The 16,525-nt window shown below is 43.0% G+C and overlaps 1 long non-coding RNA gene across 1 annotated transcript in view; it reads right to left on the reverse strand.

Annotated features, from left to right (window-relative positions):
* Positions 1-13,048: 13,048 nt before the first annotated feature.
* Positions 13,049-16,525, reverse strand: part of LOC308621026 — a 65,518-nt gene continuing 62,041 nt past the window's right edge. The window contains exon 3 of the long non-coding RNA XR_014016374.1: positions 13,049-15,541. This is a non-coding gene — a long non-coding RNA (uncharacterized lncRNA). The remainder of the gene's footprint in view (positions 15,542-16,525) is intronic.

The following is a 16,525-nucleotide window of genomic DNA, read 5'->3' on the forward strand; positions in this document are numbered from 1 at the left end:
GAGGCCTGTGCATGTATGTGTGGATGCGTGTGTGTGTGCGTGCCCGTGTGTGTGTTAGTTGTTTCCCTTGTAATTGATTTGGGTCACTGTCCATCCTGCAGACTCAATCTCCTCTTCATAAGCAAGTAACAATTCTAGAAATTCCACTGGGTCTCAAGTACAAGATCATTTCCCAATTTAGCTCTCCTGTCAATCTGTGACTAATTCTCAACTCTTCCTGAAATTGAAGGGGAAAGGATATGACTGGCCACATCAAACCTCAACATAAAGATCCTTCTGGTTTTAAAATCCTAAGATTCTACCAGGAGTTTATTTAAAACAAACAATGCTCAGGGTGTTTGCCAGGGTCATTGCATAGAGAAGTCTCCTTACTCTAGTCCTTTTCACCAATCCTGGACACTTCCCTTCAACTCAGCCAATGGTAACAGATACCTACTCTCTATTGGGCCCCTACTCAGTCCTATAATAGAAAAGACGAAAAAGGCAGAGTCTGCCCCTCAAAGGATTATAGATCATCTTATAATAAGAATTACTCTTCAAAATGATGATCCCAAAGCCATAAGATCCAGAATCATCAGGAAACATTCAATTGTGTTTTCTTCCTTAGGTAACAAAGTGCCAGAAATGTTAGAAAACTTATATAATTACAACAGTCAAAATAAATAGCTCTTTCCTTCAATTTCTGTAAATTAAGCATTAATTCTACCCAAATTCCAAATTCCTCAAAGTTTTTATTCCTACTGATTAAGGTTTTCACTGCCCATTTGGAACTCTTATCCAAGAAGGATAGAGCCTCCCTTCCCAAAGGGCTTGACTATTGTCTGTAAAACCGCTACAGGCAATTAGATAATTAGCTTGATTTTGATACACTCCTGTTCTCTCCCATTGTCTTAGCGTTTTTTTTTGTTTTTTTTTTTTTTGCGATACGCGGGCCTCTCACTGTTGTGGCCTCTCCCGTTGCGGAGCACAGGCTCCGGATGCGCAGGCTCAGCGGCCATGGCTCACGGGCCCAGCCGCTCCGCGGCATGTGGGATCTTCCCAGACCGGGGTATGAACCCGTGTCCCCTGCATCGGCAGGCGGACTCTCAACCACTGCGCCACCAGGGAAGCCCTGTCTTAGCGTTTTTGCTTAAAAATGTTCTGCATTTACTCATTTATAGGTTTTTCAGTTGAGATAATACATGTAACTTTAATTTCCTCTAGCTTGTTGCTATTTTCAAGTAGTGGAATGCAAGGTTCATATAGAGATCCTCATTTCCAGGCTTTTCCTCTGCTGAAATGTGAAGGCCAGGACCTTAGGAGATAATGATCTGAATGGTTTTCATTTTGAAGCTAATAGTTTAAAACCCAGCCATCTATAAAGTCCTTTCTAGAATTTTTCCCCCCAGGAAAAGATTTGACTTTCCTGATGAACCTGTATACTTCCATTTACTATAAAATGGGAATTATGTAATTTATCATATTTCCTTTTGGCTTAAGCCAAATAACTATGTCTCTAGGTCACATTACTCAACTCTTCCTCTCTATGATTTTTTTTACTTCTCATTTTATCTGTCTTACAACCTTATTTAAGCTGCCTCAGAACTCCTGTGGAAGTTAGTAGGTATACAGCACTCAAAGGTAAACTGATTAAATTAATAATGGCAATTTAAGAATGGATTCTATTAGTTCCTTCCTCTCCATTCACTACTATTTTGTATAATTACTGGATTTTGAGGTGTTTCAAGAGCCTAGATCTATTTCTTTTAATGAAATCCATGTAATGATATAATCAGGTAGAAATATGTATTAAGGTAAAATTGGATATTATTTATTCTTTCTCTCTTAATAAAATCAGAAATAACTTATTAGGTTTGTGAAGAAGATAATTTTTTAACAAAAATTTAAAAAATTAGCAAACAACTAAAACCAGGCAGTAGGTAACAGTACTCCCCAAGAAAATACTGATATAAAAATTTGAAATTAGTCTTTAAGAGCAAACATTCAAAACAATATATAAGATATTTGAACAACATGAATAATAAGCAACATGTTTTCTTAAAGACAGCATCAAAAATTTTAACCTATGACCAAAATCTGGAGTTCAGGTTTACCTCTGAATACAATCTCATCAAGGATGATCATATTTCCAATATCTCGTATACCCCTGCATCAGTAATAAAACAATGTGAGTGGACACTTGAAATGTCTATCTGCCATCCCATTCTGAAAGTTGGTCTTTTTCTAAACATCTTCAGTTAAAAGTTCTCCAGTTGGTATTATTTACTGTGGTCAGGCAACCAAATAGAAGGGTCCCTCACCTCAGGGTCTCAGAGTGTAAATTAGAGAGAAGGCACAAGTGAACTGAGTGTGGTGGTCGTTTGAGACCCTGATGGACATTTGTCTACCTCACAAAAGCCTCCATACAATTGGGCTCAATCTGTCACAACTGAGAGTTTCTGCTCTAAAGAGGCCCAGACCTGGAGTGGCACAGATGTTACAGTTTTTCTCTTTCTTCAGTTTGGACCACAGAGACAAAATTCAGACTTAATAATTCCAAGCAATCTGCAAAACTCCAAACATGCACCTTTTTCTCTCTCTTGTTTCCTAGCTCTTTGATGCTGTTCTGATCAGCTTCCTTAGCATGAGAGCCCCTTGGTCATTGCCAGAACCAACCAGCAGGAGACCTACAGGCACACAATCATTTCATGAATCACTAGAGGGGCTCTAAAAATTACAAACTGAGATAGCATCTCCACAGAAGTTTCTGAGCTTCTGGAATGCAGAGCCCAGCCTCATCCACAGCTGTACCCACCCCACAGTGTCCAACTCAGTGGACCACGCAATAGTCCCTCTGTAAATGTTGCACGGAATTGACAGAGGAGCTTGACATGTTGTCTTAAATGCCAATGAGCCCATTTCGCTCAAGTCTCCCTTACACTAGTTTCAAAGAAAGCCCAATTTGTAACCAGACATCTACAGCAGGGCCATTAGAAGGTACAATTGCAATTGATTCTTGTGGCAAAAGTCATCAAACTCCTGTGTTTTTGTCTGTTCCCAGAAAAAAAAAGACTGAGGAAAACAAAAATTGTTGTGTAGGCGCCTTGCGGTGAGTACAGTTTTCATATAATTGTCTTCAGAGTAAGCGAATCTGTCCTTTAACAACTCACAAATTATCTCCTGACAACTTGAAATAATAGACTTTTTTGTTAAAAGGAAAAGCTTGTGGAGACCAAAGGTTAAACAGGTCTTTTCATCATGATAAATCACTGGTTAATGAGGTCACTATTGTTGGGTATTATGACCATTCCCTTTAATGCCATTACCTCCTGGTTGTAAAGCTGACACTACCGATGGGCTGCATTCTTTGAACTTTGCCACAATATTGACTGGCTTCTCTGAGCAGATGTTCCTTGCATGTGATTGCAAGAGGTTCTACAATTCTTAGTCAAGGAAAGAGCTTCAGGCAAGCTTATGGAATCCAGACGGTCCTGGCATTGGCAGAGAGGAGGTAAGAAGTAGCAGAAAAAAAGAACACCAGTTTTAATTCTGTGATAATATCAATGTGCAACATGTACCTGAGGTGATATTGTGAGGCAACTAGCACCAGAGAGCTTAATGAAATTCATTAGAAAGTGAAAAGTACGATTAATACTTGGATTATCCCTTACACATTACAACAGCATACATCTTCTCAAGTTGATCCTTACACAAATTCTGTAAGTTCCATTTATTAATGCCACTTTTAATAATGGGGAAGAGGCTTCCCTGGTGCCGCAGTGGTTAAGAATCCGTCTGCCAATGCAGGGGACACGGGTTCGAGCCCTGGTCTGGGAAGATCCCACATGCCGTGGAGCAACAAAGCCCGTGCGCCACAACTACTGAGGCTGTGCTCTAGAGCCCATGCTCCGCAACAAGAGAAGCCCGCACACCACAATGAAGAGTAGCCCCTGCTCGCCACAACTAGAGAAAAGCCCGCATGCAGCAACGAAGACCCAACGCAGCCAAAAATAAATAAATAAAATAAATAAAATTTTTAAAAATGCTCTTGGGCTTCCCTGGTGGCGCAGTGGTTGAGAGTCCGCCTGCCGATGCAGGGGACACGGGTTCGTGCCCCGGTCCGGGAGGATCCCACATGCTGTGGAGCGGCTGGGCCCGTGAGCCATGGCCGCTAAGCCTGCGCGTCCGGAGCCTGCTCCGCAGTGGGAGAGGCCACAACAGTGAGAGGCCCGCGTACCACAAATAAATAAATAAATAAATAATGGGGAGACTGAGAACCTGTGGAGAAATCCTTTCTCTAGGTCCTGCAGATACTAGATGATGAGGAAATGCTGACCCCAAACCTCATGATCTCTCATACATACAGCCATTGCCACCAGAAGAAGAAATTAACCAGTTATGCATCAGAGTATTAATAGCCACTTCAGATGTTTCCTTTAGAAATGACAATTCCACAACAGAATAGTCCTTCATTTGCACTCAATAACTGAATAGAAATAGAGCTATATAATTTTCACAACAGAAAGATTTTAGAGATCAATTACATAGGGAACAGAGGCCCAGAGGCAAGTAACTTAGCAACCCTCAAAGCCAGATAACGAATGAAGGTATCACCATGTCATATTTGCAGCAGCATTCTTAGGGCAGAATGGTTTCCAGGGCACATGTACAATTTTTTGAATCACAAAATCTCCCTTCCTTAATTTTTGTTGATGTTGGGTTGTGTTGTTTTTATCTTGTTTACCTGAATCAAAAATGAAAAATTGAATTAATAAACCACATATCCTGCTACTATGAAATCAAATATGTACAATGCCTTCCAAATACACATGATTACTATTATATAGGCAGGACATCTAGGTATTTTGGCATGAACTATACAGCCTATTCAACATCTGATGTCCACTACCTTTGTGAAAAAAGAGAAAAATGGAACAATGCAATTACAATCACTGGAGAGCTAGTAGGCACTCAACTGAAAAACATGGGTATGAATTTATACCATTCTTGTTTCATGAAAATTTGAAGCATTGGAATAACTTAAATGTTTTACTTTTTGAGTTGCTAAGAACTTTTCTCATAGGGGAGTAAATCTAGAATTACCAATGTTTGCTACCTTTTTTCCCCTCATAGAAAGTAATCACATTGACAGCATTAGCCAATCTTTGCTACTTCAATCTTGAGTCCAGCCAACACAGTTTGGGTTTGTGTCACCTTTGAGGGGCACTGATGAAATTCAGAGAGGATTAAAAAAGAGATTTAAAATGTGGGGAAGTGGGCTTCCCTGGTGGCGCAGTGGTTGAGAGTCCGCCTGCCGATGCAGGGGACACGAGTTCGTGCCCCGGTTTGGGAAGATCCCACATGCCGCGGAGCGGCTGGGTCCGTGCGCCGTGGCCGCTGAGCCTGCGCATCCGGAGCCTGTGCTCCGCAACGGGAGAGGCCACAGCAGTGAGAAGCCCGCGTACCACAAAAAAAAAAAAAAAAAAAAAAAAAATGTGGGGAAGCAAGAGAATAGTCCGTAACCAGCATACTGGATGCTCATTAAGGGCAGAGACTATATTCACTTTTGTACCTGGCAGATAGAAGGCATTCAATACATGTTTGTTGAATTAATTGAATAAATACATGAAAGTACAAATTCATAAATGAAAACTTCATATATAGTCTATAGATAATGGCTTAATTACTTTAGACTTCCTTTTCCAAAGCTGGCTTACTTCAAATACTTACTTTTTTTTTTTTTTTTTCCGGTACGCGGGCCTCTCACTGCTGTGGCCTCTCACATTGCGGAGCACAGGCTCTGGCGCAGGCTCAGCGGCCATGGCTCACGGGCCCAGCCGCTCCGCGGCATGTGGGATCTTCCCGGACCGGGGCACGAACCCGTGTCCCCTGCATTGGCAGGCGGACTCCCAACCACTGTGCCACCAGGGAAGCCCTCAAATACTTATTGATAGTTTGATATTACAACTTCCAATGGGTCAATGAGGTGGGGAATCATTTTGTCTATTTTGACAGATGAGGAAATGGATCCACAGAGCAGGCAGCAAACTACATAAAAAGGAAATATTGATTTCAACAGAACCTTGTTCTCTCTTCTGAAAACTGCAAAAAGGAAACCATCCAAAGTAAACTTGACGAAGTTAATGCAGTAAGAGGCAATCTTGGTTGTGCATGTTCCTGAAAAAAGGGAAGAGGTTTCCGTTTTTGGAAGAAGAGTAAAAATCTTCCCTTTCACACAACAAAGGACAAAACATGGTACTGAAACATGAAATTAATCTCCCCAGTGCTTTGTCTTTGTACCTCCAAAGACTCTTGATATGGGGGGAAAACTCTAAATGTCTGGAATCCCATATCAAAGACCTAATAATGAGCTGTTTTTCACTTTTTTTTGAGAACACAACCCTGGATCCACAGTGGGGATTAGGCAAATGTTCATTAGTAGGGCTTAATTTTCAAACCAAAGCTCTGACTAGGCCTAGTCCACCTTTGGATGAAATCTGAAAAAACAAAGTCAGGCACACTTCAGGATGTTTTGAAATATATGGGTATTAAGTCCTGTATTGGTAAACCAAGTAATCAGCTTAATTTCATTTTTCACCACATCCAGGTGTCATTCAGAGTCTGAACTGGAGATTAAACCTATTCTCTCAATTCCAGGGATTATAGGACCTCAATCATCAACTTAGCTTAAATAAGTGATTCCAAGAATGTGGGGACAGGTAATTGACAGAGACATAATGAGAGGATGATAATTAACATTTTACTTGAACTCACCACAAGGTTGTACTGTGTTAACTTTGGCTAGCACAGTTACTCCCATTTTAGATGAGGAAAACGAGGTTCTGAGAGGTGAAATGAGAAGTCAGCATGTAAAACTATTAGGGAAATAGTCTTGCCTCTCTGCTTCTCTGATTCTGGGACTTTCCTTTTTGACAGCTCAGTGCAGTGGTCAGCAGTATGGGGGTTACAATGTCTGCAGTGCTTTAAAATACTTCAGTATAATCTTGTGATAGTATGGATGGATCACGGAGCATAAACTGTAACTCTAGGGGCGGTCAGCTCACATGTCTAGAATGTACTGCCCAGGAGCAGTTGGCTAGTGCTATCTCATAAAAGATACACTCCAGAGGAGGCCAGGTCATTCTTGATCAATAACTCACATGCTGCTAATTGGCATATAGGCTGTCAAAAAAGGGGTATTATGAGTTATGATCCTAGTATCCTGTTAAATAGCATACATGTTAGAAAATTGGCTCTCATTGGTAAAGTGAGAGGCATTCACTATAAAAGGATGAGCCAAAATAGTTTCAGGTCCCTCCCCGTCCTTGCATGAACAAGGTATATAATCCACTGAGGTGCTGCAGGAGCAAAGGGGAAGAGATCCAAAGACCCTGAGAAGCTTGTCTTCAAGGATGGGTAGAAGACAGGTACACAGTCCATCAAGGCCTCCTGGACTCACCACATGATCATTTAGTGCCCACCTTTGGTCATACCGTAGCCCCAGTCTATAGGATACGTTCTGATCTTCAAATTCTGAATCAAAAGGATTCAAGGAACCTTAGTCTCAAGTTTGGGGTTTGAGCATCATCACTTTTCCTGCTTGTCTGGTCTCAACCTCGGGTTGCCAAGGTTTTGATAACTTGGCTTCTGTCTTCCTCCCTGGGACTTTGTAACATGATCAGCAAGTTGGCTGCCTGGATAAGGATCCTCCTCAACAGTCAACCCAAACCCAAAGTCCTGCTTTGAAACACAGCCCAGTGGTGGGGTTCCAGTCAGGAAAGTATAATCTCCGTAAGTTTGCCCAAGACAGTCCTAGTTAATACCTATGGAGCCAGTATCATTATTGTGTAATTATTAATAGCATTCCCTTTCCCTTTTAAAAGTGTTCTGGTTTGCGTAAGAAATTATATGTTCACCCTGCCTATGAGAGAAGAGAAACTTATCTTCCTCCACATTGTATTCCCAGGGCCTGGCAGGGAAATGGGGTTCAATATCTGTTTGCTGAAGGAATGAATGAGTAAATGAAAGACTATGTCACAATGTGTCACCTGGGGCACATTCCCCATGTTACCTCCCTATATTACTACTGCTGATCCGACTTGCAAACACCACTTGCCTTGACTTTCAAATACATTCTTACATTTTCTGCAGACATTTAAATCAGGCCAACTGGAAGAGTCTGCTACCGGCCAGAGCTGGGACAATCTGAATATCAATGAGAATAAGGACATCAATGGGTTGAACCCATTAAATATGATTAAATTCATAATTCAAAGTGTTAATCGAAAGATTCCAAAACAAAACTTCATTTGTGATCTTCGGAAGAGCCTAGGGACCAACTCGCTAAAAACTGATAAAGGGAAAGAATTAAGCATTGATCCTGCCTTTCTTATAGGACTGACTATACCTCACTGTAAGTCACCAGCTGCTGAGGGGAAGTTTGTCTTTATAAAAGGACACCAGCTGACAACTACAGACTGAATGATGTACTTAGAATATCAACATTTTGCAACCTCTAAGGAAATAATGAGTCTAGGTCAGTGGTTCTCAAATGGAGCCATTTTGCCCTTCAGGAGACATTTGACATCTGAGACAATTTTGGTTGCCACAACCGGGGAAGAGGCGCTTATAGCATCTAGTGAATAGAAGCCAGGGATGCTCTTAAACATCTGAAAATGCACAAGACAGTCCCCCGCAGCAAAGGAATATCTGGCTCAAAACATCAATAGTACAGAGTACGAGAAGCCTTGATGTAGGCAATAATCGTTAAGGGTTGCAAACATTAGAGACAAACAGACACCGTGTCCCTCCTGATGGACTTACACAGCACCTCCTCTAAAGCGGTTATGCCAGAAAGTCAATCCTGCATCTGACCAAACCTCTAGTTCAGGTGCTCTCAAACCCAGTGTGCATTCAAATCCCCAGGAGGGCTTGTGAAAACACAGACTGCTGGGACCCTCAACTGAAGTTTCTGATTGGAGAGGTCTGGGTGGGTCCCAAGAATCTGCATTTATAACAAGTTCCTAGGTGTTGATGCTGCTGGCCCAGGACCATACTCTGAGACATAAGTGCCAATTTATAAGAAACACAGAGGGCAGAGAAATATGTTAACTCATTATAGTATTCATCCATTATATTCTGCATTATATTACTGGAATTCATTATACCATTCTCTCTATATTTGTATGTTTGGAAGTTTCCATGTCAAAAAATGAAAAGAAAAAGTTATCTATGGAAGAAAATTTAATGAAGGGGGAGTAGTTTATATTGTTTTTTGTTTGTTTTAATAAATTTATTTACTTATTTATTTTTGGTTGTGTTGGGTCTTTGTTGCTGCGCGTGGGCTTTTTTTTCTTTTTTTGGTTGTAGCGAGCTGGGGCTACTCTTCATTGCGGTGCACAGGCCTCTCATTAAGGTGGCTTCTCTTGTTGTGGAGCACAGGCTCTAGGTGCGCAGGCTTCAGTAGTTGTGGCACAGCTTAGTTGCTCCACGGCATGTGGGATCTTCCAGGACCAGAGCTCGAACCCGTGTCCCCTGCATCAGTAGGCAGATTCTTAACCACTGTGCCACCAGGGAAGCCCTAAACTATATTGCTAAGAGACAAAAAAATATGTGCATTGGAAAAAAAAATAAGGGAAAAAAGGCCAATATGTTAACTTTAGGCATCTTTGAGTGGTAGAATTAAGGCAATTTTTAAAAACTTTTTTTTCTTTTTTTAATATTAAAGATGTTTTTTAAGAAAGTTATAAAAATTGCTCTGTGTTCAGCCTGGTGAACTGTATTTCTAAGTGTCTATATCTTTGTCTGTCTTAGTGTCCTCACCTGGTGGAAAGTGCTTCTCCCAGACACAGTCCTTTGAAGGCTGTAGCAACCTGCTGCACTGGGCAGTCCTAAGCTATAGTCATGAAGTGACACAAAATGACTATCACACAAGGCACCATGGGAACTCTAAGATAGTGTCACTGGGGTTGAAAGGAAGGAAAGACCACATCCTTCCTCATATAAGAAATCAGGAAAGGCTGCGTGGAGGAGGAAGGGTCATTTGATTCAGAACATGAAGAGAATGCATAAGATATTGACAGATGGAGATGAAGCAGATAAGGCAGATGAATGAAAGGTCAATCGCAGCAGTAGAAGCAACAGGGCAAGGCCAAAGGCATGGAATCTGGTGAGCTCAGTCTGCTCATAGTGTGGCAGGAGCATGGGAGCCTAGGAAGCTTGTAGGAGATCTAAGGAGGTTAGAGACACATTGTGAAGAATGGAGAACGCTCAGCAGATTATGTGCAGGAAGTGTTTTGCTTTTTCAAAGCACTTGCCTTACTCTGGAAGCCTTACCCATATAGTTGCCTTGTGTAGGTCTGGTTCATGCAGGCTCTTTTCTACTTCCTTTGCTCCTGATACTGCAGACAATTTCCCTCTCCAATATGGATCCTTCTCTCCTCAATAGGTGAGTGTATTCAATTTCCACAAAGACAGCTGGCTGCAACACTGCCCCCAGATGCACAGGGCCCCAAGTTGAAGAGCCAACTAAAGAGATGGCCAGGCCAGGCAGGTTATGCCAGGTTATCCACTGCCTGCACACATTCTAGACCAAGGCCGCCCCAGCTGTATGCCTCACTGAGGAATGCGGCTGCACTGGCTCTGCTCGTTTATTGGGTTTCCAAGTGAAAGAATTAAATTTTGTAAAAAATGCTCATTTCACGTACACTGATCAGCATAAAATTGCTCTTTTGTCTCAGCTGCTACAGAGGACAATGGTGCTGAGACTCCTGGCTGGGGAGACAGTCCCTCTCCCTTCCCCCACCCTGGCTCAGGCCACCCTACACAAAGACCCCAGGGGCACCAGGATCAGCCAGACTTCCAACTGTAAAGGCCAAGAAGGTAGTCTCTGGTCTCGACCTCCTTCATCTCTGGGTGAAAATGTAAAACAGCACCTGGAGACTTGGACAGGACAGAAAGTATTCCTCCCTAAAGTGCGGTTTCTACCTTCTTTCAGGAGTAGAAGCTTAAGACATGGGAACTTCATTCACTCATTTCCTCTTTTACTATTTATGCAGTGGTTAATGCATAAGTCCTGATTTGCCTAGACTCCTGGCATCTGAGAAAGAGGTGAGAAACAGCACATAAAGTCAGTGCTTTCTCCAAGAAGAACTTGGAAAAAATTACCAGCCCTATGATGCTGAGATCCAAGTATATATATCTGATTCTAAAATGCACAATTTTCTACATTTTAATATCTCCTAAATAGGCAGAAGTCCTATAATTAATAGCACACTAAAATTATAAATGGCAGGATTTTTTCTTTTCTGGTGGCACATGAAATAGTGTGTGTCTAATAATTGAGGGTATGTTGGATTAGATAAAAAAATCTCATAGTGAAAGTCAATGACAGAATGTTAGAAACTGATAAACAAACAAAATATTCTCGTATTGACAAGCTCTGCCCATCTGAAAGGGATTTCCCTTTCCATCCCAATCCTCTAAAGAAATGTTTTCCAGGAGACAGAATTGTGTTCTATCAATCTGAAAATGAGACGGTGTATTTAAAATTCCCTAAGACTACCTGGTTCCTAGCAAAACTACAAGGAAACAGAATCAACTTTAGGCAGACAGAGTTGGTTCTAATGTCCATTTCTGGTACCTACTATTCCTTTACTTTTTGAAGCTTCACTTACCTGTTCTGTAAAAGGTTGATGACAACATTTCCTTCCTAGAAATGTTGTGAGACTAAATGAGATGGTGTGTAGGAGATGCTCAATAAGAGCTACTTTTCTATCAACATAGAATTATTTTTTAAGAGTTTTTTAAATTAATTAATTAATTTGCCTGCACCAGGTCTTAGTTGCGGCATGTGGGATCTAGTTCCCTGACCAGGGATCAAACCCGGGCCCCCTGCATTGGGAAAGTGGAGTGTTAACCACTGGACCACCAGGGAAATCCCTACACAGAATTATTTATGATACTAGATATACAGTTCCCCCAAAAGCTCATGCAATCTGTAAAACGTACCCATTGGGCATGAAACTGGTAACTTGACCGAAGTCCCACATCTGGTAAAGGAGACAGGTGTGGGGTTTCCAAACAGTCTAGTGTTCTGTTTTCCATACAACAGCTAACTCTGTCAAAATCCTCACCGCAGGCCCCAAGCCCTGCACTCTGGTCAAATCCAGAGAATGAAGTTAACATGGCTAGGCTCTTTATAAGACATTGATTGATTCACACGGTGAGCATCTGTGTGAGTTATCATGTCAAAAATGCAGGGGTCATAATTAGCTCTGATATGATCCGATGCCTGTGACCCTCTCCCCCTGACATCCTCTGGGGGCCACCAGTCCTGGCCCGACACAGCTGCTGTGCTACCTCAGTTCGCAGCTATATTGACACAGCCATTTTCATGGTGGGCCTGTTGTAAATGTGTTGTTACATGGTGCGTCTGCCCCAAATTGCACGGTGTACGTAAATTTTTGTGTGTGTGGCGGGGCTGGCACGGGGGTTGGGGGGTGGGGTACCGGGGCTGAATGGAGCGTGTGATGAGGCAACCCGCAGGAGACCTAACCCTGATAAATTGTTTACTTGTTAGTGATGGCGCTCAAGAGTGGGCCGGGGGCTGCGGGCTCAGCGGGACAGACGTAGAAGGTGGACCCACGCCAATTACCAGCTATTGTGGCGTCCTACCCCGTGACTGACACCAATGTCTCCCCTCTCACCATGGGTCCTTTTACTATCCCAGACCCAACACAAGCCCCACTGTGCTAATACCATGGTGTCTTCAATTTCCTCTGCTGCCAGCAAAAATTAACCTAGGCCTGCAGCCTGTAGAAGACCTAAGGCCTTTATTTTCTTATGCATTTTCCCCCAGGTTTTTCAAGGACGGGTTAAAAAATGGAGGTTGCTAAGGCCAGTTGGGCAACAAAGGAAGCAAAGGGACAAACATTATCTTTGGATGACTGACTTCAAAGTTAATGATCTTCCCCACTGAATTGTGCCCTCTGCTCCTCAATGAGGCCTTTGCCATCAGATAAAGAAGCGCCTTTTTAATCCACTAACACTTCTTTGTCCCTTTGTGGCAAAATGATCATTTCATCAGTTTCGGGCACTCTCTGCCGGGAGAGTTTTTTAGCCTGAGTGATTCAGAGCAGGAGAGACAGAGAAGGGTATTTCTCTACTTCATTTTTCCTCAAGTGACGGCTGAATAACTATGCAAAAAAATTAAGGCATAATGACCCAGCAACAGTGACAAAACCTAATTAGTCACGGAGTCCACTGGGTAATGAGCCGCAAAACCCGGCTCTTGAGTGTGTAATAACTGTATTTTTCTCCATTTCTTCCCCTTTAGTCACAGCCTTGTGTGGCATTTTTAACAAACTAAAATGGCACCAGATGCAACAGGGTTCAGACATTTTAACGTGAATTAAGAAACCATATGTTCCGATAAGTCATGGTCTCTTCTTTCCCACAGACTGGGTCCTCCATCTGTGAGGTAACACTCCAGTGGTGAGGGGACGACGGCCGATGGGACAATCATCCCACGAAGATGACAAGGGGTTGGGGTTGGCAGTGGGGTCTCAGATCCCTCGCTACAGATACTGGTTCTGACTCCCGCCGGCAACCTGGACATTCCAGACATGGGGCCCAGACTGCTCCCGGAGCACACAAGGACTGAGAAGCAGGAGGAGGGAAAGAGGGTGGGAGGGGGCAGAGGTGGGAAGGGCTCTGTGTCCAAGTAATAGAGTCTGGAATGCTGAGAACTGCCTTTAAGCATTTATGACAACGTTCTCCACTTTCAAGTGATTTAAGACACAGGTTAGCCAAGTCTGAGTCTCACAAAAGCCTTGAGATGTAGGATCGTCCTTATCTCCTCCATCCTTTGAGACGAAACAACCCAGGATCAGCGAGGTTAGGAAATTGCCCATGATCACAGTTAGAAATGCAGGAATCGAGATTTGAAGCCACATCTGTGATCATTATCCCAGTGTGTTTCCCGTGTTTATTGTCATTATTATCGTTGTTAATAATAGTTTCCCCTTGAAATTAGAAAAAATTTTAAAGGGTGGAAAGTTTACATAGCATAGTTTGGCATGATCTCTCTCTTCAACCCTCAGATCCAGCGTCAGTTAGGTACATGTCACTAATACACAATTTTTATTTGGAGCAGGGCATCATCAGAGGTATGCCCTTGGCCCTGCTCTGATCTTAATGTGAGACACTTCCAATCCCCATCGAGGGAGACACCACCCCACGGTGTTAACTTTCATTTCTCCTCTATTTCCGTGAATGTCGTCCTACTTCTGGATGTCACCAACTTTGGGGCTGCGACTGGACTTGGAAACAGCAGGCAGAAAGAGTGACAGAAAGGCTGACTTTTCTTTTGTTCCTCCCCATACCCAGCAGACCAAGAAAAAACTTCCCCAAGATGAATCCAACTCCCCCTAGGTTTCAATAAGGACCTCATTTCCTCCTGAGCCTCTGGCCACGGAATCACATAAGGGAATCTCGAATGAGGAATCCCATGTGGAACACAGAGTATAGAATTACTCAGAGAACACAGACACAGGTTTGCACAGACTGTTTCCCTCCTCCAGGAATTTTAAAATAGCATGCATTGGGCTTCCCTGGTGGCGCAGTGGTTGAGAGTCTGCCTGCCGATGCAGGGGACACGGGTTCGTGCCCCGGTCCAGGAAGATCCCACATGCTGTGGAGCAGCTGGGCCCGTGAACCACGGCCGCTGAGCCTGCGCGTCCGGAGCCTGTGCTCCACAACGGGAGAGGCCACAACAGTGAGAGGCCTGCGTACTGCAAAAAAAAAAAATAGCATGCATTAAAAAACACCCAGCACCAAACTCTCCCTATAACAGGAACAATACATGGAATGAAAACACAAGCAAAAACAAACAAACGAAAAACAGGACAGGCTACACAGTTGGGGGGTTTATATAATATACATTATATTTTAACTCCTCATATAACTGTGACATAGCAAAGGGCTGGTGTCTGGGACTGTGTAAATGTGACAGCTCTTTATTTCTCTAATCCAAGACCAGCTACATAATTTGCCAGGCCCAGTGCAAAATAAGAATGTGGGGTCCCCTGCTCAAAAATTATCAAGAATTTCAAGACAGCTATGGAAGAGCATTAAACCAGATGAGGGCCCTTCTGAGCCTGGGGTCCTGTGTGACTGCACAGGCTGCACACCCATGAAACCAGCCCCGAAAAGGAAGCTCATGCATCAGCGTCCGAGTAGTAAAGGCACACACAAGACAATCATGAATGGTTTAGCCAAGAAGGCCGCCTCGCGTTATCCCAGCTTTTCACTCATAGCGGTTCAAAGTTGACTCCTTTTCCTCTAAACTTTGAACTTCAGAAAGTCTACTTTAGCATCTCAGAAGTACCGTATGTAAAATGGGGAATTTCTCCATGCAGACAATGCCATTTCTTCTTGACTCTTCTCCAAACTTTCATCTATTCTAGTCCCCGGCAAGCTTGGCTGCTCTGTTCACTGGGCCTTTTCCTGCACTCAAGTCATTATCCTCTTTTTATATACTGCACTTCGTGCCCTTGTGAACCTGTTGAAAAACAGTGAAAGAGAGTTGAAAAGTACCACTGGCTCCTAAAAACAGTGCTGACTAGGAGGCAGAAAGGGGGAACTCCGGTTTTATTCAGTGCTAAAGATAACACCACCAGAATGATAGACTCCTCTGAATTGTTTGTCCCCACTGCCCATTGTCCCCCGGGCACTGAATGAGCCTCTTAGCAGCTCTTGAGGGCCTGTCACAGGTAGGCACCCAACAGAGATAATTCCCAGCCTATGCTTGACTGCTTCTTTATAGACACTCACTCATGGTTCTGAAAGGCCTCAGACACTGTTGAATAAACTCCTGCTCGCTTCCATAACCTTTTTCTCCCACTGAATTTTCCGGGGATGTGAGCAGCTTCCCAGCCTTGCCAGAGGATGCTTCTGAATGCACTCCTGTTCTGAATCAAAGCCTGACAGCCAAGCCTCTTTCCGAAACAAGAGGGAAAAAAATGGGGCCATCAGTCCCCAGGAGGAATCTCTGTGCTTTCTTCTACAGGTAAAGGCCAACTCCCAGAGGCTCTGGCCTTCTCCCTGCTCTTCTTATGGGTTTATTTATTTGGGTTGTAGGAGACTTTTTTTTTTTTAATGAAGGAAAAAACCTCCGTTTGTTGTCTGAGCTCCTGTCTCTTTTGGTTTTGAAAATGTAGGGCATCCCTACAGGACATAGACACGCTGGGGGCATGTTTGTCTTCAGAATGTCCTAGAAGAACCCGGGCTTTAGAGCAGCACCAAGCTGGACATGATTCCAAGCTCTACCACTTATTAATTTGCGGGGTCTTGGGCAAGTCACTTGCCTGTCTGAGTCACAGTTTTCTCATCTATAAATAGGGCTAAAAATAATCTATCTCACAGGTTCTTTTCTATCAAAGGTTAAAATAGATCCATGTACGTAAAGTGTTTTCCACGGTGCCCAGTAGGAAAGAGAATTCAATAAATGATAGATTTGATTACTATATTATTATTCTGTTTTTCT

Source organism: Mesoplodon bidens (genome assembly GCF_964165515.1).
Source record: "Mesoplodon bidens genome assembly, chromosome: 7".
Classification (NCBI taxonomy): Eukaryota; Metazoa; Chordata; class Mammalia; order Artiodactyla; family Ziphiidae; genus Mesoplodon; species Mesoplodon bidens.